Below are 25,680 nucleotides of genomic sequence, written 5' to 3'. Positions count from 1 at the left end.
CAGAAAATAGATTCTCTGAGTAATAAAGAACTGTCTCCATACAAATCTTACAAAATTTGTGATTTTTAACTGTTGCTTGCATTTAATGTTTGATCCTTCCTTTTACCTATCCAGGTTAGAATCACATAGGATAGATACAAGGTAGGCAATGAAATTTGATGTGTTGATGTGGGATAGTAGAAAGAATCTGTGTTAGAAAAGACTGTAAACATTATCCTGTCATATATATCCTGTCATATAGAGATAGACAAAAATAACTGCATTCAGTTTTTGTGGACATCCTTGATCTGTACCTGTTAACCTCAAATTTTTCACTTAAAATTTCAGTTTCCTTTAATTGATTCACATTCCTTTTGCTAGAATGAATGATTTTGAGAGACTCCAAGCTGTCAAACACTTCCTGCTCACAAGGGGAAACAGCAATCTGCAGAAATTTATACAATTCTAGATCATCCCCCTTTCCTACTCTAACCTACAACTCCTCATGTTCCTAGAACATATGGATCATATAACGTTTTACAAGTCACCCCAGAGAATATACAGTAAGTTCACTATTATATTAGGTTATGTTAAACTATTCAACTATCTAGTTAATTAAAGTCTCTAGAAAAATTTTAGATTAACCACTGGACATGAGAAGTGATGAGTGTTTTAATGCCTGCATGTAATGGAAAAGATATTCTAAATGTGCTTAAGAAAAGCTGATTCTGTAATATTTATTTAAAGTGTAGGTATTGAGGAATTACTGTAGATTGTTTTCTAAAGACAGTCCTAAGACTGCAGAAGTTTTAGTAGCAACTAGTGGAAATAAAATTAAATGTGTTTTATTCTTATACTAAACAGTAATAATGGCAATAATAAGAGTCGACATGTAACGAGAGCTTTCTCTGAACCAGACATTGGTTATATTTACATTTTTTCCTCTTGGTCCCACAGTCCTGTGAGACTTGTACCTTCATTATCTGAAAGATAAGCTAAGGCACAGAAAGGGTAATAAATATTTTCTTCAAAATTATAACAGATGGGATTCAAATTTAAGTCCAGCTCTAGAGAAACTAAGCTGTTAATTACCACCCAATCAGGCCTCTATTCTGGGACCATTTTTACTCAGTGCTTGCCCAGATTAGTAATGGTAAGTTTATTTTAAGAAAGGGCATAATAGATTTGAGGAAAGTTTTATAGACAGGCATAAGGTGAAATAGTTGTAAGTGGGAGGAATGGTTTCTATGAAAATCTGATTTTAAAATTTAACTCTTCAGTCTAGCATTAGAAATGTTAAGTAGGAATTTGTCTAACGTTTTTACAGTAAATAGACTCAGTAGATGGTTCCTTATTTGGTTCCATGGATAACAGTGGAGTTAGGTAAGATGTCAAAGCAGACTGGAAATCATGAGTAGGAGCATGTCAAAGGCAGGGTTAAACACTGGAAGTACTAGAAATATAGAGGTCAAAAGAGAAAACTAAATCAAACTAGATTTAACTAGAAAACAAATAACATAAAATAAGGATGAGTTAGAAACTATATTCAAATGGTGATAGATCTTACTGACTTTAGAAAGCTCTTACGTTTATTTTTTGTTGTGCTCTTAGAAAACCAAAACCTAGCTTAAATATGGGCCACCTATCATTTTCAGTACAAAGACTGATAAACTTTTGGCTCCAAAACTTTATTGGCTAGCAATAGATAGTAAGTTTAAACACATTACTAAGAAATATACCCTAGCATAATAATAGGTATATGGCAAACCATTTATTGAGTGTCTGTTGTATGCCATACAATTTTGAACTGTTTCTCGGGATATCTATAACTTGCAGTGTAGAGTCCAGTTTTCAAATATAAGAAAACACCTGTTAGCTTTTTTGAGGTTTTGATGGCCGTAAAGGGTGAAAGCATTGATAGTTTGTTTTATTTCATTCATTATGTAATTTAGCCTTTGATCTTTTCTTCCCCATGTTCATGAAGTTTAAACCAGGCTTTACCAAACTTAACGTGCAATGTAAATTTTTATTATATTTTTTAACTTTTCCTTTATTTATCACTATAATGAAAGGTTCAGTTTTATCTGGCAGTATGCATGTATTTCATGTGGTCATCTCAGATAAAATAAATGTACGTGAGTTTGGATCATATATAAGATAGCCAGCCTGAGACATTGAAATTATAGTAATTTTTAAGGTGTATTTTAACTTCAAGTAGTTTACCTCAAATTGTTCATATACACTCTGTCTGCTTGGTACTCAAGATTTAAAAAGTTTTTAAGAGATAATATTTATTGCTGAGTTATATTACCTGTATGTTATGTTGTCGGCATAGTTGGAAAAATAATGAAAGTGCTAAGTGTGCCATCACTTATTGATGGCTTTTCTTTGTGATGGTATCTCTAGTATTCATACTTTTATTTTTAGTGCAGTGGGACATAGAGTGCAATAATAATTTTGTATGCTTCGAATGGTTATATAACAAAAATGTGTGGTAAAGTTAGAAAAATTATTCAGTTCATGTGTGTCAGCTTTTCCTCTTCAAATTGTTAGTGATAGTCTTGTTCTTCGACAACCCATGGTACTAGTCTTTTCCATAGCTGTGTTGTTTGCATTTTACCATCCTTCGTATAACCCTGGAGAAATACCTTTGACATTTCATTTTTTAGTAATTTTTCTCATTCTAGTAAGGGATTGAGAACAAGCAATACTATGTGAAGGAGGCATTTGAGCAAGATAGGAAAAAATGAACAGGATTCCAGGCTGTTCATTCTGATTCAACTATTCTGTATTACAGACTCAACATTTGTTATAAAATGAACCAAAGTATGTAAGAGCCAAAAATAAACTGTGATCCTTTTTCTGTACTTTGGGAACTTATGTATATGTCTCCTATCAATTATATGTATAATGATGAATTTTATTATGCATACGTGGATGGTTCTGGTGTAAACTGAATTTGATTTAATTTTCTGTTTTATGTGTAATTTTATACTTTGAGATTCATTTTCTAGGAAAGGTAACATTTAGGATTATACTTTACTGAACTGCAGTCTTTGAAGGATGGATGCCATGCTTTATTCAGTTTGATAGCCTTAGTACCACTACAGAACTCGGCACCCAAGAGGGATCCAATAAATATTTCTTGTTCAGGATTTTTGTGTCTGTCTCAAGAGCATTACTTTTAATTTTTGCTTCTCAGTCCATTTTTTTAAACTTTCAATTCTAACTCTGGTTGAAATCGTAAAAATTGTATTACCTATTACAGACATTTTCTGCACTTTTCCAAGATCAAAATGTTTTTACACGATTATAATCTTTTATACTTCTACATACTTAATGAAATACTATCATGGCATAAATTCCAATAAAAATTACATTTAACATGATTCAGAAAAGAAATATATCAAATATCGCTCATCAGTGGTAAGGCAAATCTACTACAATCAATTCAGGATATTGTGTTGAATAGAGTACACAGAATTATATTACCTACTGATTCAAGGATGAAACCCAGATTTCATATCCTACCTGATTCCTATCTGGGTAGGAGGACAAACAAATCACAGTATGTTTTGCACTTCATAGATTGCAAATGAGATCTTGAACATTTTATGAGAGCTTTTGATTCTTTAAAAAAGAATGTTTATAAAACTTTTTATAATTAAAATAAAATTTTAGTTAATTTTTCTTATCTCAGTAATTAGTGTAGTTAAAATACTTTACTATTAATTACATTGTATCCATATCTCTTCTAGAAAGCAAAAAATAAAAAAGTACTTGGTTTGTGAACACTATAGCAGGTCATATATGAACCACAGTAGGACACATATTTAAATCCTATATAATAGCTTATAATCTTTTTATATTAATAAGACTTGCTAGTACATATTGGGAAATTTACTGATTGGCTAAAATCATAATTTGTTTTTCTCCTAAGTAGAGCTACAGCAAGTTGATTTGAAATTGTTTTCACAAGAAAAGATAATTATGTCCTGGAATAATTAAAGCTGGGGATTGCATTTAAACTTACATAAAGTGATTAATAGCTGTAATATATCTTGAGATCCATATCTAAGAGTGTACCCAGAACATACTGTCATTTATAAATGTATTCAGGAATATTTAAAGAATACTATTGATTCTTAAAAATAGTTACAATAAAATTCAAACACACCTCAGAACTAAATACTGCATCCCACTCCAGATGTTTTTCAAATGGAAAATTTTAAAACAAATTGACTAGCAGCTGGGTGTGGTGGCACATGCCTGTAATCCTAGTACTTGGGAGGCTGAGGCAGGAGGATCGCTGTGAGTTTGAGGCCAGCATGAACTACATAGTGAGAAGCTGTCTCAAAAAATAAAAAAACAAACAAAAAAAAAACAAATTTGACAAGTATATGGTTATCTTTCCCATCACTTTAAATTCCAAGCTGACTGTCTTTCTGAAGGAAATGGTGCTGGGGGATCTATGAACAAGAGCTAAGATGCTTTGGGCAGTGAAATAACGTTCTGAAACTTTTCTGCCTTCAAGTGAGAAAGCAACTAAAAGAAAAGTACTGGAGTCCAGGGTGACTATCAGAAAGCAGTGGACAGTGAGAAGTTGGACTTAAGAAATCTGTGAGCCTGTACGGGAAAAGATCAGCATTTGCTGATTTTAAGTATCCAGGTTTCCCCACAAGCTGAAAAGCCAGAGTAGTTGACTGGTGGCTTTTCTGTCCCTGAGGCTACAGAGAAACAAGGTAGGACAAAAAAGAGATCTTTCTCTGTTTGCCTTGGAAGGGAACTCACACTGTCTTTGCTTTTTACCACTTGTAATTCTTACACCATTTAGGATACTCCCAACAACCAGGTATAAGCTCCAGTGAGTTAGCAACAAAAAATAATTCATTGTGGAAATCCAGTAATATGAGAAAAAGGAAGATCAGGCAGAAAAATTAAGTTATACACCTGAGGCAATGAATTATGGCAAAAATAAATGAGACCTGAATTTAGAAAACAACAAAAATAAAACTGGGAGCACTTAAGGAAATTTAAATAAAAGAATTTCACACAATGAAAAGTGTTTCAGGTGAGCAACTCAGTGGAAGAATTGAAGAACATGGCCACTATCGAAATATCAATTAGTGAGCTAAAATACCAAATGCTTAAACATGTAGAACAAAAATAAAGTGTATTGAAAATTTTGAATAAAAAAGGTGAGGAATTTTTTTCTCGTACTACAGTTTGAACACAGGGTCTACACATTGTGCTACATCCTTAACCCTTTTATAATTTTTTATTTTAAGACAGTGTCTTGCTATGTTGCTAACAGTCTAGGCTCAAACTTGTGATCCTCCTGCTTCAGCCTCCCAGAATGCAGGATACAGAAGTCGAAATACATGAAGAATAGGGATTACAGCAGGAAAAATTAGAATAAATGAGTTATAATTTTAAAATGAATAATAAGGGGCCGGGGATTTAGCTCAGCAGTTCGGTGGCCTGCCTTGCAAGTGCAAGGACCCGAGTTCAATCCCTGGTACCAAAAAAACCCCAACAAAACAAAAAAAAAAGGGGGTAATAGGAAATTACTATGGAATTAAGAAAATCAGTCTAAATTTTAAGAGTTTAGTGATTAGTGGTCTTGACTGAAAGAAAAGCAATTAGGCATATACTTATAAAAGTTCTGAATTTAAAAATTAATTGAGGCATCTGATAAGCTCTTAAAATTCCTACAAAGGGGGAAATATTAAAAAATTAATATCTGCTTATCTATGCTACTGGAAACTAAAAGATAGTGGATTGACATCTACAGACTGCAAAAACAAAAAACACAAACCCCACTATAATCCATTAATCTTAAAATCTCAAAAGTATTTGTTAATCAGAGTGAAAGAAATACATTTAAGGATATACAGGAGCTAAGTACATAATGATTATACCCCATCTGAGGAAATACCTGAGAATAGAAAATAACACATGAACTAGAGTAAGACTCCCTGAGAAATACGGAAACTGTTACATAATAAACATTTCTTTTTATGTAAATATATATATATGTATGTATGTATATATATATATATCAGCTAAGAAGTAGCTATTAACATGTAGTACAATAATTTCATACTTTTGAAATAAAAGGATGTTACTGTATTTATGTAAGGAAATGGTAAAGAATATTAAACTGTCTCATCAAAACGTAGGAGATTAAGGGGCTAGCTAGGTAGTATAAATAAGAGAAAGAAAATGGGAGGTAGGCCATAAGAGGAAAAGAAGAGAAAAGGAGGGCAGGGAATGCATCATAATGGCCTAATTTTTTTAGTAGAAAGGGAAGGGGTAGACTTTAGGGGGAAAAGTTTCATTTATGTGTAAATACCTATTTATTGGAGTAGGGAAAGGGAAGATAATGTAACAAGAAGACAACTTATTTTGGTACTTTGAATTGAACTTGAGACCTTGCATTTGTGAGGCAGGCAATGGCACTGAGCTATAAATCCCCAGCCATGAGGAAAACTTCTGTATTAACAAGGAAGTAATATAATTCATAGCTACTTGTTAAAATACAAAAGGGAATGAGGAGACAGTAAATGCAAAAAAAGTGAATATGAAGTAATTGGGAGTTACTAATTAAGCATCAATTATTATATTCAAAAAATAAATTATTATATTCAATGTGGATGGACAAAATTCCAGTAGAAGGTATATAATGTTAAATTACATTAAAAACAAGTCAGTCAAATGAAAAGAAAAATACCGAGGGCCGGGGATTTAGCTCAGTGGTTCCACTGCCTGCCTCGAAAGTGCAAGGACCTGAGTTTGATCCCTGGTTCTCCCCACCAAAAAAATACTGAGACAAAGTTATAAAAAGTTGATGTAAGAATGATGAGCATAAACAATAAAATACAAACAAAAGGAAAACAAAAACATGAGCAATAACATTGATATCAAGCTGGAATTTAAGGTTAGAATTTTGAAACAACAATTTTGTACTATAGTAAAAGGAATAATTTAAGAGGAAAATAATATAAATAACTGTATGTAGCAGGTTATTTATAATAGGTAAGTACATAAAGTACAAATTCCTGGAAAGATCTGGACAGTTCTGTTCAGCACACATAAAGAATTTCATTTAAGAAATGAAATAATGTAATTTATAAAATTGAGTCAATATATACACAGAATCCGATATTCTTAAAATATTTGGTAGTTTTAATTTGTTTTTGTTTTGAGACAGGATCTTCCTTATGCTGTCCACCCTGGCTTCAAAAGCCTGACCTGAAGCAATCCTTTACCTTCCCAAGTAGCTGGGATCTCGGGCATGTACCACTGTGCCTGGATTCTTTAAATAACCTTAAATATTTCTAAACTTGGCCACAAAGAAAACTATCAGTTTAGAAAACTGATTTTGCAAGCACAATATTTAACTATAAGCCAGCATCATTAGAAGTAGAAAATTGTTTCTGACAGGTTAAAAATTTACCTACGTAAAAATTAAAAGCAAATGCTTCTAGATAATCACCTGGAAAACAATGGAAGAAAATATTGTATGGAAAATGGCTGAAGCAGCTGTCAGGATAATTGATAGCCTTAAACAACTTTGTTATTAAGAAAGGTGGAAAATAAAGAATAACTTACTAACAAGTAATTGAAGTAATGTAAAGCTAGACAAAAAGGACATTTTAAAAAGATGAAACTAATGAAATAGAGAATAAATATAGCAAAAACAAATTTAAAGACTGGCATTTGAAAAGTCCCAACATTGACACATAATTTCCTTGCTTTCTCAGTCCATTTTCACTCATCAAATGCAAAAATTTTAAGTAAGTCTTAATATTAGCAGTGGGTCAAAAGAATAATACAGTAGGACATTGAAACATTTTAAAATATAAATGAAGACATGATTCAATAATGGGAAATATTTAAAGATAATTCATTGCATTGTCCAGTTAAAGGAGAAAAATCGTGTTTATTTGAATAGATGATATAGAATATTTTTATATAATTCAAATACTCCAATCAAAATGAGAATAAGATTATTTTATTTTGATTCACAGACAATAGAATATAAATTTAAGTGAGCAAATTCTAAAAATATTTCATTTAACATACAAAAGTTGACAAAAAGCCATCTATCACAATTATTTAACAATAACTTGGAACAAATACAGTAGACAAATGATGTGTCTAACATTAACATAAAGAATAGCTTAAAATATCTCTCTTTAGTGCACGCCTGTAATCCCAGCACTCGGGAGGCTGAGGCAGGAGTATCACCGTGAGTTTGAGACCAGCCTGGGCTACATAGTGAGTTCCAGGTCAATCTCAACTACATAGTGAGACCCTGTCTCAACCCCCTCCCAAGAAAATATCTCTCTTTGTGATGATACATGATGACCAAAAAGATTCTAGAAACTTAATTTTAAAATCTATAAAAAGTATTAAAAATGATAAGGTAGGTGCAAGATAATTAGATGAAAACAAGTTCTCTGGAAGTTAGAGACACGTAGGTAACCTTTTTTTTTCAGCTTTAATTGAATTTATTGGTACATTTTAGGGATACAGTACAGTTACATTCATTGTTGGGATCTTGTACCTCTACATGACAAGTCTTGATTCTCATTTTTCCCCTTTTAAAAAACCTGGTGTGAAGATATTCAACTTCCAATAGAAACACAGATTACAAAATACTTAGTTAAATGTATTGAAGAACTATATAAAAACAGGCAATATCTTATTAAACTTGTAAAAAGGAAGCAATATGTTTTTGGATGAGAAAACAAAAACAAGAATAATTCATCCAAACTAACACTTAATTGATGAAATTCCACTTGGAATCTCAATAGGTAAAAATTAGACAATATTATTTTACATAATATTACAATTACGTGAGTGTTAACAAGAGGCGAATGAGTATGAAAATAAGACTTGGATTATATATACTAGGATATATTACAAAGTCAGATAATCAAAACCGTGTCCTAATAACATAGGAATAGATCAACAGAACAGGTTAGCAAATTCTGACGTGATAATTTAGAAAATTATGAATCATTTGGTGGCTGGAAAAGTGGTTAGCTATGAGAAAGGGTTTTTTTTTGTTTGTTTTGGTTTTTTTGTCTTTTTTTGGAGGGGAAGAGGGTTATTTGCCTTACAATCTTACAATTTCTAGAGGTTTCAGTCCATAGGGAAAGGCATGTTCTTATTTGTACCTTATTTATTCAGAAATATATTAGGATGAAGGGCTTAAATGAAAAAAATAGAAATGAATTTGTAAAAATTCTAGGAGTCTCTCAAATCTTCCTAAAATTGCAAACTCAGACAAAAAAGAGAGACATAGTTAAATACATAAAAGTTAAAAAAACTTTTATAAGAAATAAAATAATAAGATCATTAGGAAAATATAGAATTGGAAGAATATGAAAGGCCAGAGCTCTTAGCTACTGCTAGGAAAAAGGTAATGGCCCAACATAAAAGGAAAAATTCTCACAAAAAGAAGACTCTATTGTTTAATGTATGAGAAGATTCTCAAATTTACTACTAATTAAATTAAAGTAATAGTTATAAGTAGCAAATACTGAAGAATACTATATAATTTTGTTCCAGTTATTACAGCTTTGTTGTAGTGGCAAAATTCCAAGAAGTAATTGCACTATTAAGGTAATGGTAATAGGTAATAGAAACATCTATGGAATATTGTGTAATCATAAAAGATCTGAATTTCAGATGTCTCTAGTGATGTGGAATAATTTCCAGGAGTTTTTGTTGCATGAGAAGAGTGTACAGTCAAGTATGTGTACTATGCAAGTTTTGTAAAATACTGACAAAATTCTTAATATGTATGTTTTATATATGTAGATATATATAATCTGTATATGTATATATCTGCTTCATGTTATTTAAAAAGCATATGGTAAGATGCATACTAAGTTGTTAAATGGATTAGCTGTATTTGGAAGGAAACGAAGGCAGATGAATACAATGTCAAGCAATAAAAGAGAAAAATTTTACTAAAAACATTTACAATTCCACTTCTGCATTTTGATGAAATTCAGTATATCTCCAAAGATTTCATGAGTAAATTAAATTGAAATATTTTAATATATTGTGGCTACTTTGGTGATAACTATTTATTTGTGAAGGTTGGCACCAGAAAGACTGTTTCTTCATTTACATTTGCACTTTGTTTAATTTTGTGCCACATGCTACCAGAATGTTCTATATGTTCTTTATTTTAATTTAATTTTTTTATATCAAGTGGGTAATGTGCCGACATCCTCACAAGGTTTGAGGGATGCACATTTCAGGCATAAGGCGTGAACACCTAGTCATCATGCTCATGAACCAAAGGATCCTACATGTTCTTTTCAGTATTCAGTTAAATTTTGCAGGCTTTCATGCTAAACAGATTTATCTACAAATATATGCCAACGGGGATCAAATGAGACTTTGAGCTATACCTACATCAGAGCTAACTGCAACTGATGCAACTGATATTTTTGGTAAAACTTTGGGGGTATATTTCATTTTGTTCAGGATTTATTTTCATTATTTGGTACCTTCTGTGCCCATTTTAAAATATTTTTAGTATTACCCTGATATAACTGAATCTAAAATGTATGCCAAAAGGCTCATTATGTTGAAGGCTTGGTTACCAGTGGATGGGCTTTTGGGGAATGATTAGATCATCAGAGTGCTAATCTCATCAGTTGGTTAATCCAATGATGATATCATAGTTGAATGGGGTATAGGAGGTGGGGAGCCTAGTTGAAGGGAGTGGGTTATGGGATCATGACCTTGGGACTATATTTTATCCCTGGTCTCAATCTTATCTTCCTGTGTCCTATCATTTTCTCTCTCCCTTCCTTTATCTCTCTCTCTAATAATATAAAGCTATAATGACGAAAATCTAAAAGTATTTCTATATTTAATGGTTATATTTCTGTAAATGTATGTCAAGATGATGCATGTTTTTATTAAACCTCTTGCCATATTAGTTATGGCAAGATGAGTTGATCAAAACTTAAAACAGGAAATAGCATCCATGGAACATCCAAGTATGTTGAATTTCTTAAAGTTTAAGATAGGTCATAAGAATTTATTTGTTTTCCTTGTCTTTGAGGGGATTTTTTTCCAGGTGGATATTCTGATGGTTTTATTTTCTAATAGAATGGCATGGATTTTTTTAAGGAAATCTGACCCTTTATCACATCTGGAATAATAATGCTGTATTGTGTTTTGACATAATAAATGGCCTTGGATAGCTAAGCCTAGTTATGAAATTTATTATTGTTTTTTATTGGAAATTCTCAATTTAGGCCTATAATTAATAGTGACTGCAACATGAATACCTTAAATAGTAACATTTTTATCATTTAACTAAAGGCAGAATTTTCTAATGGCTAGTTTTTGGCATGTAGGAATACCAGAAAATTTCTACAGTATTAAGTAGATTATGGGTACCACTACAAAAAGTATAAAAAACACAAATTAATTTTTTACAGAAATAGGTATAACCTTAATAGTCAAATCTGTACTGTATTTTACTTTTTAAAATATCTAGAGTCTAATTCTGAGAAAATAGAATGGGTAAATGTGTCTAAGTAAACTATATTATACTTGATTTTTTTTGCCAGTTTAGGACTTGTCTTGCCCCAATAATTTTACTTTAACTTTCTTCTTTAACCTACAGTTTCAATAATCTAATCTACAATGCTATAAGAAAACTAAAAAAGATCTTAAAAAGGCCAAGTCTTTCAAATATTTTTAACTAGATCTTAGGTGAAGCTAGTAGTAAAACCACCTGAATTGATTCTCTTTGATATTATATATTTAATGGGGCCATTCCAATAAATCAAACACATTTTATTTTTCTACTTCTAAATTGATTGCATTAAATATGAAATTAATGGTAACTGTGATATTTTTTCTGTCTGTCCTAATGATAGTAATGTTAGTAGAGCTGCAGGATTTTCAAGAATATGCTGCATACATTCTTGAATTTGTATATGTCATTTACCAGTCATCTCCTTTTCTGCCTCTCAGGACAATTTCTATCTTCCAGTAATTGTTTCCCAGATTTTTTAGCAAACACCAAGTAAATGGAGCATTCAAATGATCTATTTATTCTGATCCTCAAAACACTGAATGATTCCACCTTAATTTTTAATATTCTTTCAGTTTCTTGTAACTCAGAAAAAAAAATATCTTTCATTTCAAAGTAAGCCCTGAATTCCAGTATCTTTTATTAAAATCTACTTCTCTTTGGAGTGGTCCGATACCAAATATTACTTCTTAACACTGTGATAAAGTTTCCAAATATGGCATCTATTATTCTATCTAGTGGACAGTTCAGTTTATCCTTCAAGTCTCTGATTTTCTTGTCACTCATGTTCACCCTTAAAACCATATGTTTTCTATTTAGCTTTCATTTAAAGCTCAGTTTTAAGTTGAACAAATAAAAATGCTTATTTATTTAAATCTTTTCATTAACCAGGGTTTTTACTTATTGTTTCCTTGAATGTTTTCAATCCTTTAGCTTTCCTGGCACCTCATATTTGAGACTACCTGGATGCTTCTATTCAGCAGCATTTCATTTCATCTCAGAGATTAGAAGACAGACTCTTAAACCCCAGCCCAGTCCTAATGAATCATATTCATTTTCACAATATCGCAGGTCATTCATATCTACACTAAAGTTTAAGAAGAACTGCTAAACATTTGTTATTTAAAAACATTGAACTTTAGTTACACAGAATAGATTAGTCATAATGATTCATAGTCATTGTTCCATGCATTATCCTCACTTATTTCTTTCATTTGTTATTTCAAATCAGAATACACATCTGTGAACTCAAGACTCAGCCAAAGAATTAGAACATTAAAGATAATTTATTTCTATCTATGTACTTTTTTTTTTCTCTCGGTACTTGAAATCAAACTCAGGACCTTGCTCAATTGAGGCAGGCACAGCACCTTTGAGCTAAAGCCCCAGCCCTACATACTCTTCTTACACCAGTGTGCCTCAACTGGGATAACCAGTATCCAGAAATTGTGTTCATTTTTTCATCTTTAAAAAATGAAATTATATATATGGATATGACTTAAAATGTGTGATGAAGTAATACATTAGCAATCAATCTATTTTATCTCCTGTAATCTTTTGTTTTACTCTTCAGTGTTATCAAGATTCACTAATGCTGTGTGTAACCAATTCATAGAGTACATTTTTCATCTATGTTATACCACAACATATTTATAATTTTTTTTGCTATTGGACATTCGATTTATACCCCCGTTTGCTACTAAAAAGGCTGGTATAAACATTGTTATGTGTCTCTTGATGTTTATAAGACATTTTCTTGGCAAATACTCAGATTGGAATTGTGATGTCATTAGGTATGTAAATGTTCAACTTTACAAAAGGTTGTCAAATTTTTCTAGAGTGGTTATTACTTGTACTAAGAACAGTAATGGATTTATCTCAAATGTATATTATCAGATTTCAAAATTTTTACCACGAGTAAAAAATATCTCAGTGTGATTTTGAATTTTGTTTACCAGTGAGACTAATGAACATATAAATGTGCATTTTTTTTCTGTGAAGATTTTTATGTCTTTTACATAGTTTTCTTTCATCTTTTTTTTTTTTTTTTCCCTATTGGGGATTGAACTCAGGACCTTGTGCTTGCAAGGCAGGTGCTGAAACCACTAAGGTAAATTCCCTTCCCTATGGCTCTTTTCTGTTGATTTGCGTGGGCTCTTTATTTATTCTAGATACCTTTTCTCTTTCCTGACTTATACCATGGCTTTTTCACTTTTTTTACGGAGTCTCAAAATCAAATAAATCTTAATTTTTATGTGGCTGTACTTTATATTTTTTTTGTAACTGGTGCTTTTTCTGTCTTTTAATAAATCGTGAAGTTGATTTTTATATACTATATGTAAATAAAAATTGAAATTGTTTTCTAGTTAAATTCCAGTTAAATTTTTGTATCTTGCCACAGTGATTTGCCATGCCACTTCTTTTATAGCAAGGGTCTGGTAGTGAGAGTCTACTTATAAGCTCTCTTCTTGGTTGATTTGACTCTCTATATATCTGTGGTACTTCTTTTAAAAAAATAAGTAGAGCATCCCAGTAAGTCCTGAATGGGTGATAGGACTAGTCCGCCATAATTTTTCTTTTTAATTCTTTTTCTTTCTAAATGCTGATGCTTTTCTCCTTCTGGTAAAGTTTTAATTTAAAAACGGTGCATCAGTATCTCTATCTATCTATCTATCTACACACACATACATGATTTAGTGTTTAGTATTTAAAAGTTTACCAAAGAATCTCTTCTACTAACGGCTTACTTTGGCTCACAGCTTGTTGATGATGCCAGGCTGTTAGATTTAGAAACAAAAACCACAACAAAATGTAATTCCAATCTTATGACATTCAAAGTAATTCAGTTGAAATGCCAAATTCAATCAATTTATTATGTTTCCAGGTTGATAACATAATTTCTTAATTTAGCAAAATACAACACATATATATATATATGTATATGTACACACATACTATTCATTTTTGTTACTTTTAGCAGTTTTTAAAGATTTAAATAAATATTGCTCAGTGGAATCATATCCACTTAGGGATTTTTTATTATTATTATTATTAACTCTTTACTATCAATATATGTGAAACAATGTTTAAATGTTTAACATACTTTCACTCAGTTTTTCCTTACAACTCTATGAGATAGTTAACACTGTTATCCTCATTTTACAGTTAAGGAAACAGTTAACGTTAAGAATGGCTACAATAGCTTGGCGGCTTATTTATGAGTTCAGATGATTTGTGAGTTCAGATGATTTATGAGTTCAGATGATTTGTGCAGATAGTGCTGAAGAATATTGTGTAGCAATTTTCACTGTTATTCAACAGAACTAACTGTGATTTTTTTTGTTTGTTTGTTTGTTTGTTTGGTACCTGGGATTGAACGTGGGTCCTTGCGCTTGCAAGGCAGGCCACCGAACCACTGAGCTAAATCCCCAGCCTACTCTGTGATAGTTTAAGGGACCTCATCCTTTCCACTGGCTTGTCCTAGTACCAGGTATCTTTATTCAGGAAAATAAAGTTAAATATGAACATTAAGGCCAATCTTGAAAGGTAATAAAAATAAGGTACATCCCTTGCAGAAGTATGTAAAGTCATCTTAGAAATGATAGACTGAATGTGTGGTTACTAGTTTTGAGCAATTTGTTGATTGTATATACGACAAACATCAAGTCTTGGTCCTAATTAGCTGTGAAACCTCCAGCACTCATTTACCTTTTTCTGTTCTCAGATGTCCAGAGCTTGTATAATGGTGTATTTGTCAGGGAACTGACAAGTATTCTGCTTAATGTTTCTTGTAAAGAAACACTCTTTTGACAGTTTAATCTGCCTCCACTCTTAGTCCTTTTGTGCTTTTAGATTGCTTACCTCTTTTGTTTCCCATTCTCCGTGTCTATTTTGATTTTTAAAAATAAATTATATGATAAGATAGATAAATAATTGTTTTATTCATGAATCCTGTAGTAGAACATCTTTAATTATTAATATCCTATTCAAGGTCTTAATGGTTAAGTTATATGAATGGTAGATATTAAGGAGAAAGAAGTTTGTATGGGAATAAATGAAAATAGGTATCCTCAAAAATATGAGTTGATGACAAACAGCTGATGTATGAGGCTCTTCACAATATTTCTGCTTTGGCTGATCATACAAGTATATTTTAGATATGAGGAAGTAGAGGAAAGAACCTTTACTAACCTAGAGAGAATGCCATAGGAAGATGTGTAACATGAAACATGGAATTAGGCTATGACAGATTTGGAAATGAGCAATAGGTAGAACATTATGGAAAATTTGGCATGTTTTTCAGAGATTGGAGGATCAGGGTATTTAGATATTTTCAGAGATTGGAGGATCAAGATACATTATTAGTTTCTGGCCTTTTGTTTGATGTGTTTCAAGATTAAATGTTTGCATGTGAAAATCAGAGAAGGCCGAACTTCGTGCGGTTGAGGTAAGTAGTACTTGTTAAGTGACCTAGATGCGTAAACATGAACTTGTAGAAATGGAAGGGTGAGTAGGGGATCAGTGGACACTGAGGTACTTAAAATGGGTGATCTAGTGTGCCTAGAAATGCATTAATCAGAATTTATAGTCATTTTAGGACTGTGTGTTTAAAAAGATGAATCAATACATAGAAAATCTTTTGTTATCAAACAGTAGTCATTGGAAAGAAGCAGCCTAGACTTGGTAAAGAAACAGGACAAGTAAAGGCATTGTGGAATGGTGATGCCTTTTGACTGAATTAAACTCCATGAAAAACCAAGTATCTCCTCAGGGATATAGGACTGTATGGTCATAATTTGACTTGATATACATAAAGTGCAGAAAGGAATATTTTTTGATTGAGGAAATCTTTTTTTTTGCATTTAAGGGAGAGTGGGGAGCAAGGGACAGATACACAGTAACACTTTGCTTAGAAAGATTAGATGATTAGTCACTGTCCATTGAGTTTGCAATCAAAATTTAAGGAGAGCACAAATAGGAGAAAAAGAATATGTGTTTTGATATTTAGATTCATGCTTGAAAACTTCACTTGGGCCTCCCTAGTCATGCTGGTTTTTTGTTTTTTTGGAGCTGGGGATCGAACTCAGGACCTTGCACTTGTGAGGCAGGCAGTGGCACCACTAAGCTGAATCCCCAGCGAGTCATGCCATTTTAAACTCCTCTGCCCCATCTCTCCCATCTTTACCTGATATTTTTTAGTTTGTGTTTCATTACAAAGTTTGAGACAGCCCAGTATGATTTTTTTACTTTTTCTTTTTAAGCTAGATGTTTTGGATATATATTTGCTGCATGGCATACTTTCTGTGATTTCAACATTTAGGCTAGAAACTGAAGTGAGATTCTAAACTCAGAAGGTCCACAGATATGTACTTTTATCAGTTTTTTTTAAAAAGACCACTGAACTTGAGAGGAGTTATTTCTGATTTACAATTTCAAAATTTAGAAATGGAGAAACTTTCAGAAGCACATAAAAAGACAAACTATGAGGTGCATAAAAATAAACTTTGAGCTTTAAAAATTGAGACTTGATGATGTTGATATTTTATAACAGTACAAACTGTGCTTTCAGATGTTTATATGAACATGGTAGGTTAGTGATTATGAGAATTTAGACATGTTGAAATGAATTTTTGTTTCTTGAAAATAAGCCTGATTTTAGAAACTATAATCTCAATGAAGCTTTACAATATTTCTTGCCATAGTTTTTTGTGAAACTAAAAAAGTTAGGAATAATTTTTTAAGATACTCTCCTCTGTAGACAGTTCCATTGATTGTCCAATAACATATCTATACTACTATATTAGTAAACTATCATTTAATTACATTTGACTTTGTATTTTTCCCTTTCATGATCTGGAAATTTTGTGGTTCAGTCTCAGTGAATAACAAAATATTTCTTCCATCCTTTCTTTTTCCTCATCCCAGAGTTGCTTTTGCTCTCTGTCTTAAATCAGTTCAACCACTCCAGAGAAAACAAATGGGTTACAGTGGCAATAAGTAAAATAAAATACAAAAGGTAAAATGTTTTGAATTATTGAAATTGGATAAGTACAAAAAAATTAAGTCATTTTGTATGATTTTTGTATTTGAAAATTTCTGTGCTAAATTTTAGATGTTCTCTGAAAAAAAAATTACAAAACAAATCAATCCAGCCAAGATACTGTTACCTAATTATAACTAATATCAATTGGAATTTTAGGACACTGATTACAAAATTGATTTTAATATGTTATAATTTTATGTTACTGTATTTAATATTGTTAGTCTACACTTTAAAGCACTTTTAATTATTACCTCACTTAATGGCAAGAGCTGTGCCCTGAAACTACCAGACAAGGAAGCTTATCATCACTACCCATTAAATCTAAAGTCTTTTCCCTTTTCAAATTCTCTGTTTCTTTCTCTTCTGGCAAGCTATTCCTTGCTATACCCAGTAGAAGTACTTAAATGTGACTCAAAGACTTCCATTTTGTTATTTCTTTCCTTAGCTTTTTCTTCAGTGTACTTACTTTACTTCCTTGAGTCAAGCATGTTTTGATTGTATCAATCTGTCATAGTGGGAAAGCATTGAATTGGGAAGGAATTTCTAGCCTCAGATTTTCTGTGAATTATCTTGGTGACTTGGGACTAGTATTTTCTACTCCTTAAAACTTTTTTGTTTGAAATTGTATTTAGCTTCTCATCTGGAGCTTTTGAAGTCATCAGTATCATTTAACTTTTTTTTTTTCTTTCCTACCTTTAGGCACTGTGACAGTCTATCATTTGCCCTCTTCTAGTTTAAATGTATCTTCATGATTTCAACCCCTCCCTCATGTCTTCACTTTGTATGTTTTCACTCCAAAGCAACTCCTTTAAATTTAAAGAAAATAATTATTTACTGTTGACTTTTATTTTATTTTATTTTTTGTGCTAGGAATCAAGCTCAGGACTTTATGCTTGCCAGGCAGGCACAGTACCACTGAGCTAAATCCCTGGCCCTACTTTTCATTTCTTGTGTTGAATTAGTATGAACCTATTTCTTTGAGAGTTGTTGATATTTTACTGAAGATCTATGGTATAATTGTTAAAATATAATAATTATATTGAATTTTTAGAGCAGTTTTAGATTTCACAGAAAATTTGATAATAAGGTTCAGAGATTCCCTGTATGCTTCCTACTCTTACAGTAGAATGGCTTCTCCCATTATCAACATTCCCCTTTACAGTGATATAGTTGTTATAATTTATGAATCTATGTGGTCACATTATGGTTGACATTATTGTTTACCTTTGGTGCTGTACATTCTCTGGGTTTGAAGAAATACATAATGACTTGTATCCACCATTACAGTATCATACAGAATAGTATTACTACTCTAAAAATGCTTTGTGTTCCACCTAAACATCTCATCTTCCCCCAGCCACTGATCTTTTTGCTATCTCTATAATTTTGCCTTTTCAGAATGTCCTATGGTTATAATCAGTACAGACTTTTTAAAAATAGGATAACAGACTTGATGGATTGGTGAATATATTGGGTCACTTAGATTAGTCTGGGTTTGTAATTTACTACTTGCAGGATCTTATGCCACTTACTTTCTCTGAAGCTCAATTTATTACTGTGAAAAATTAGAGGGCCGGAGATTTAGCTCAGCAGTTTGGTGGCTTGCCTTGCAAGCGCAAGGACCTGAGTTCGATCCCTGGTACCACAAAAAAAAGAATAACGGCAAATTATAGGACAGCAGTTAATAGTTTATGTGAAAAAGTTTTAAACTATTATGTGATAGAGAAATATAAAATGTTGATGTGAATCATTACTAGTTAGGGGAGCTCTGTTATGTAATAAAATTTGAGAATTTCTGACTTTGGAAGAAAAGAAGGAAATGAATTATTTAATGACTTTTCCTATGGGGCAAACACTTTATATTCATTGCCATTTAATACTTTTATCCCATATTTACCAATGAAGAAACAGGAATTCAGAGAAAATCGTAACTTTTTTAAAAAAAAGATTATTTATTTATTTTTTTGGTATCAGGGATCGAATTCTGGTCCTTGTGCTTGCAAGGCAGGTGGCAGAACCACTCAGCTAAATACCCGGTCCAATAGTAACTTGTTTAAAGTCACAATTAGTAAATGTGGATGCTTGATTTAAATCCAGGCTTGTTTGACTTCCAATCCCATTTTATTTCTGCCAAATCACTTTGTTTCCTGTACACTTGGAGATGAAGTATATGATCTATAAATAATTGAGAATAAAATGAAAAGCTAATTGTTCAGGTTCTTATTACAACACAGTGCAATTTTGCATTTATTCTTCTTCCTTTTACTTTCTCTAAATATTCCACATTTATATGCTATTTTTCTTTACAACAGCTCTATGAGTTAGGAAGGAAAGCTTGTGAGATATCATATGTGATGATATAATGAAGTACTGTCTTACACTATCATCTACCTCAGGTTTCTTATCTGAAAAAATAATTTTGAATGACATTCCTAGTGTATAATGCAGTTCACAAAAGAATAAAACTTTATAAAAATTCTTAATTTTAGTGAAACAGGATGTATTGTATTTCATAGTATATTTCAGTTGCTTTTTGAGATTACTTAGATAAATCTTGATTTCAAAATAATTGATGAGAATTCCTTCCTTTATACAAAAAAAATTCCTGATGAGATCAACAGTTGTATTTCTTATCTGATTTACCTGAGAAGTTCTGAGAAAGTTAAGTTCCATGTAGTATGAGTAATCAAAATGGTGCAGATTATACAGAGCCTTTAAGTACAGGGGAAGGATCAGGGAAACCACATTGTGTTCAGCTTTTCTAAGTCAGCTTTTCATAGGATAGCTTATTTTGTTTGAATTGCATTACTATAGATTATTAGGCATAACAACACTCTTATAAATATGGAAGTACATTTAAAAATCCAAATACAAATTATTTTTTGGAGTGTGCATATCTTTTTTCTTTATTAGTAGGAATGACCATGGGATATTGCATTTTCAGAAGCTCTGGAGAGTGTTTTTCTTTTTACAAAGGCATAATAAAATATGTATAAAACAATAATGTGTTTTGCAATGTTTTTGCAGTTAATTGATCCCTGTAAGTATTGGAGTTGCTATAATTATCATAGATATACAGAAAATGATGGTAACACTTTAAATATATTCATGTAATATTTTAAAAATTATTGGGCCAGGGATTTAGCTCAGTGATTCTGCTGCCTACCTCGAAAGTGTAAGGTTCCAAGTTCAATCCCAGTACAAATAAATAAATAAATGAAAAATAAAAATTATTGATCACTTTAGACATTCAGCATATTGTATTTTGTACTCTATTAAAATACATAGATAACTTCAACATGGCTTTGCTCCTGGGAACCTTGAAGTTTATGAAAGAACTAAGCATGTAAGCAGTCAACACTCTTGGTCCTAAAAATATTCTTTATTTTGCAAAATTAATCTCTGTTTTCTGGGGAAAAACTAGTATTTATCAGGTGCTCATTATGTATAAACATTCAAGAATTAATAAATTCAGTGTGTTTTGTCCAGTGCTTTGGATTTTGTTTATACCAAATGTTATTTCTTATTATCAGTCCAATTTTAAGCAGCTTTGTGATATAGCTATTCTTATTCACATTTAATTGATGAGCTATATGCAACTCATGGATAAGGAACTTGCTTAAGGATCCAGTGTCTTAATTACTTTCTTGTTACTGAGATACAATACCTGACACCCACAAGTTAAAAGAGGAAAAGTTTATTTTGGCTCACAGTTCATAGAGATTTCACTCCATAGTCAGCTGGCTCCAAGGCAAGGTGATTTGGCAGAGGGGGATGGCAAAGCTGGGCGGGTTGCTCTTGGCATGGCAACCAGAAAAGGGGGGAGAGAGAGGAGGGAGGGGGAGAGGAGGGAGGAGAGAGAAGGAAGGAGAGGGGGACAGAGAGAGAGGGAGGGAGGTAGAAGGAGGGAGGGGAGGGGGGAGAAGGGGAGGGAGCGAGAGAAAGAGAAAAGAGTAGTGGGAAGAGTTAAGTCCTTCCAGTGACCCACCTCTTCTGAGTAGATCCCATCTCCTAACATCAAGTTAGCTATAAAATCATTGGTGGGCTAATCTCCTGGGGATTATCACATTCTTATGATCCAGTTACCTCTCCAAAGCCTCACCTCTGTGCACTTAAGATTTTGGTGGGACATCTAGATATATACTAGAGCCAATAAGTACTTTTAAAAATCTGAGGCCAAGGTGTATCTGTAGAACAATGGTCTCAAATATAGTTTTCATGTACCCTATGAAATATGCAAGATGATATATAGCAGATTTTGAGAAGCTATCAAAACATGCATTTTAAAAACTCTGAAGTACAATAGTTAAAGTTTACTAATATTTAATATGCCAATAGATGTTGGTAACATCAGAGCATCATTTACATGCATTATTAGTTCTAAAGACATCCTACAGGGAGAGTGAGGCTCATTTGCTTTAAGAGTTGGAAGAATTGAATTTTATTTGTGCCTTGTTACAAGGAATCCTGATTATGTTAGTACTTTAACTCATAAAATAGACAACTGACTGAAAAAAAGCACAATAAATATGTAAGTAAATTTGTATAAAAATATCCCTAAAACATACTGTGAACACTTTGGCAGTTACATTATAAAGTAAAACAGTGGATAATCACATTTGACAATAAGTCAACCAAAAATAATTTTCAAGTAATCTCTTTGCAATATGAGTTTATATTCTCTATCACTAAAAAGGAATCTCAAGTGAAATTGAGATATTTTCTAGTGATAACAGACCATCTCATTGATAAGATATTACAATCTATATAGATCATAAAGCAGTGTTTAATGTCATGATACTCAATTCAGACTTTATAAAGTCATGAAGTAAATATTTAGAGATTTGGGATATTGTAAAATTTAATAGTATATATGTATCATTGAAAACACTAAGAGCAAACATGGCTGAAATAATGAATAAGAAGTTATAGGGCAGCAAACTCATATTTGGATGCCTTCAGAAAACGAGGGAAAGTTCTGTAACTCTTGAGTTTACAAGTGCTCTGTTGAGGCACTTGAAGCTCTGCTACTGTTGCTGCTTCAGCCTTTGGAGCTGCCACTGCAACTGCATTGCAGGAAGCCAGGTGCCCATGCTCCTACTGATTCTACAAGAGCTCAGGAGTCTGAGGTTCTGCTGGTGTACTTGTCAAGGCTGCTAGAGCTTCCTGTCACTTGCTAGAGCTTCTGGTGTTCCACAGTTGTAGTACCATTTCTGCAGTCAGCAATCCACACACTGTGTTCCCAAGAGCTTGGTGCTACAGATGATACTGGAGCAAAATTGCTGAGAGTGACATTGCCAAAAGCAGAAGGTAAAAAACCAAAACTAACAAAACTACAATCTCCACCCTTTCTTTGTCTTTATATAATGCATACCAATTCTGGCAAGGCAAAACTAACAAAACTACAATCTCCACCCTTTCTTTGTCTTTATATAATGCATACCAATTCTGGCAAGGCAATCTGAGAAGTATAGTTTCCAAGTTCTACCACAGAAGCAAGCCTGAAAGAGGAATTCACCCATCATGTATAGCAAGCTATTTTAGCAAATAAATTGAAGGTAAAAGTACAAAGTACACACAAGTTCTCTAGGATGTCATTGAATTTTTAAAATTTAAAGCTTTAAAGTTTAGTAGGAAATAACATAACCAAAAATGGAAGAAGTTTTAAATTTTAGTAAATATCTAAAATTTTAGATAATAATAGAGTTGTAAGTGAACAGAGCTCCAAATTGTTTTTCCAATAGGCTGTAGTTTTTTAAAAATTAGGGAATCGGTTCTATAGTATAGGGAAAGTAACCCTTCTGAAAACCGCATCTTCTATTCATTTTTTTTCTTCTCTCTCTCTTTTTTTTTTTCTTTTGAGATGATGTTTTGCTGTGTTAGAAAGATGTTCCTTAGAATGCTGGGATTACAGGTGTGTACCACCATGTCTAGCTTATCTTCAGTTTTTATTACGTTTTTTAAGATATGCATTCTGATTTGTTACTTAAAACTAGAGTTGATATTCAGCGAGTAGACACTGGTAACATAACATTTATTTACAACCAGTGTCTCTCTCTTTTTTTTTTTGGTACCTGGGATTGAATTCAGAACCTTGTGCTTGCGAGGCAAGGGTTGGAACCACTGAGCTAAATCCTGGCCCTCAGTGTCTCTTTTGATTAGTCACAGTTCTTATTGTTCTGTGTGCATGCCTTATAAGCTATGTATTTTTTTTTTTTACCATTACTCATTACTGCCAAAACTTAATATTATTTTTGTATGTTTCCTAAGATAAGTTTAAAAATAATAGACATTGAAAGCTTCAGAATTTAATTACATTATCTAATGTTGAAATAATATTAAATATTTCACAATATCTTATTGTATACATATTTTAAACTTCTAATTAAACTTCTAATGCACAAATTATTGAGTGACATTTAACGAAATATATTTTTTGGTGGAGGGCCATGAGAGGGAGAATCTTAATTAGGCAAAAGACATGAATTTTTATTAAGATACTAGCTTAGAGTGATTTACAGTTATTTTAATTTCATACCTTTAGATACAACATTGTAAGAGCCATGTACTCAAATCCCACACCATTAAATTTCTGAAACGAATTTCATAATGATGATTTGTTTATTTCATAGTTTTTTCATAATTCATACACATTTCTTTTGGGGGAGTGTTCGCTTATTGTTTACTAATAAAACAACTGGTGAGAACTTGTTTTATGTTTCTATTTCACATACATTTAAATGGTGTTGAGTATTATTTATGCTGTGGGAGATCCAGTCATTACACTTAAGTAGTAAAATGTCATCAGTTTGAAATGGATAAGTACACATTTATGGATATTCAACACGAAGTGGAATTTTTAAAATACAGAATACTATATGTTTGTGTGGTGCTGGGAATTGAGCTCAGGGCCTTGTTCATGTTAGACAAAAGTCTATCACTGTATGTTTTATGATTTGTATCTAAAATGCCCCTTTAAAGTTTCATTGTTCAGGGGTGTGGCTTTTTTTTGTTTTGTTTTGTTTTGTTTTTGGTATTGGCGACTTTGTGCTTGCAAGGCAGGCGGAAGAAGCACTGAGCTAAAACCCTGGCCCAGGGTGTGGCTTTTAAAAGGTGATTCCATCATGGGAACAGTGGATTAACTATTAATCCATAGATAAGCTCATGGCTAAATGTGCTGCAGAGGGGTCTGTTTGGAGTCGGATACTGCAATCTTGACTAGAAAGGGTGTATTCTTGTCCTCAGTTTCTCCCCTTTATGCTTCCTGGCTACCATGGGGTGAGCAGTTTTTCTCCACCATGCCCTTCCTCTATGCTATTTTGTTCTGGAGCCAGTCAGCAATGGATTAAATCTTCTAAATCCATAAGTCAAAATAAACCTCGCCTTATTTTGTGGATGTCTGGTATTGTGTCCGGTTGGGGGAAAGTGAAAAATACAGTACCTCTGTGGTTACTTTTTTCTTTTCTTGTACATTAAATACAAACCACACACATGAATAAATTACACAGGCATTGTAACTTTATTTATTTAGGTTATTTTGACACAGGGTCTTGCTTTGTGGTGCATGCTAGCCTTCAATTCATTATGTAGTCTAGGTTGGTCTCAAATTTACAGTGATCCTCCTACCTCAGCCTCCTGAGTACTAGGATTACAGGCCTGTGCCACCATGCCCAACTTTTATGACTAAAGACAGTTGCTAGCATCATTCTATCAGAGAACGGGAAGAGTTCACATAGAATAAATGTCCAATACATTTTTTTCTAGAGTCAGGAAATTATTTGAAATAATATTAGCATGTTTTAAAAATGTATTTATTCAATATATATTGTGTCATAAAAGTACTATGTTCCCTAAATTTCTGAAGAAAATATAAGATTAGTTTATAGAGGTAGTAACACTAATAACAGCATAATAATCTTATAATTTAGATATTAATTTCTATTTTCTTGATGTTCTTATTTATCCTATATATTTGTGAGAAAGGATGAATGATTTCTTTTCATATCTGAATTATTCTTTGCTAAAGATACTTTTGAGTTTTTTACTATTCATTATTTTCCATTTTCTTGGACACTTC

General features: G+C 32.3%; 1 long non-coding RNA gene and 1 other non-coding gene across 5 annotated transcripts in view; one reads left to right on the top strand and one right to left on the bottom strand.

Moving 5' to 3' along the window:
* LOC117283244 overlaps window positions 1–25,680 on the top strand; it is a 297,894-nt gene that overhangs the window by 7,644 nt on the left and 264,570 nt on the right. The window lies entirely within an intron of this gene.
* LOC117283286 lies at window positions 10,207–10,308 on the bottom strand. The gene has a single exon (XR_004514276.1). It is a non-coding gene; the product is annotated as a small nucleolar RNA U13 (small nucleolar RNA).

Source organism: Fukomys damarensis, unplaced genomic scaffold (genome assembly GCF_012274545.1).
Source record: "Fukomys damarensis isolate Sample0158 unplaced genomic scaffold, DMR_v1.0_HiC HiC_scaffold_24, whole genome shotgun sequence".
NCBI classification, from domain to species: domain Eukaryota; kingdom Metazoa; phylum Chordata; class Mammalia; order Rodentia; family Bathyergidae; genus Fukomys; species Fukomys damarensis.
This window is presented reverse-complemented; position numbering and strand designations above follow the sequence as displayed.